We start from the raw sequence: 287 nt of genomic DNA, 5'->3' as shown, positions 1-287 counted from the left end.
GGCATACTTCTCCTTTCCCTACAGAAATACTGAATTCAATGTATTATGTATCATGGGTGGACTGGCTGTCAATCTGAAAAAAAAAAAATACATTTGCGGATACAGATAGTGCAAATGTTTACGGATGCGGATGTGGAAATCTTTTACCGATCAAGAGTTATAGCTTTAAATAATCGAACTCTTAGGATATAAAAAGAAGAATCAGAATACATCTTTGCTATATTGGAAAAAAGGAGACCAAAATATATAATCATCAGTATACTTATAATTTTCTGTTACGCCCACCC

Source organism: Penaeus monodon, chromosome 28 (assembly GCF_015228065.2).
Source record: "Penaeus monodon isolate SGIC_2016 chromosome 28, NSTDA_Pmon_1, whole genome shotgun sequence".
NCBI lineage: Eukaryota > Metazoa > Arthropoda > Malacostraca > Decapoda > Penaeidae > Penaeus > Penaeus monodon.
This window is presented reverse-complemented; position numbering follows the sequence as displayed.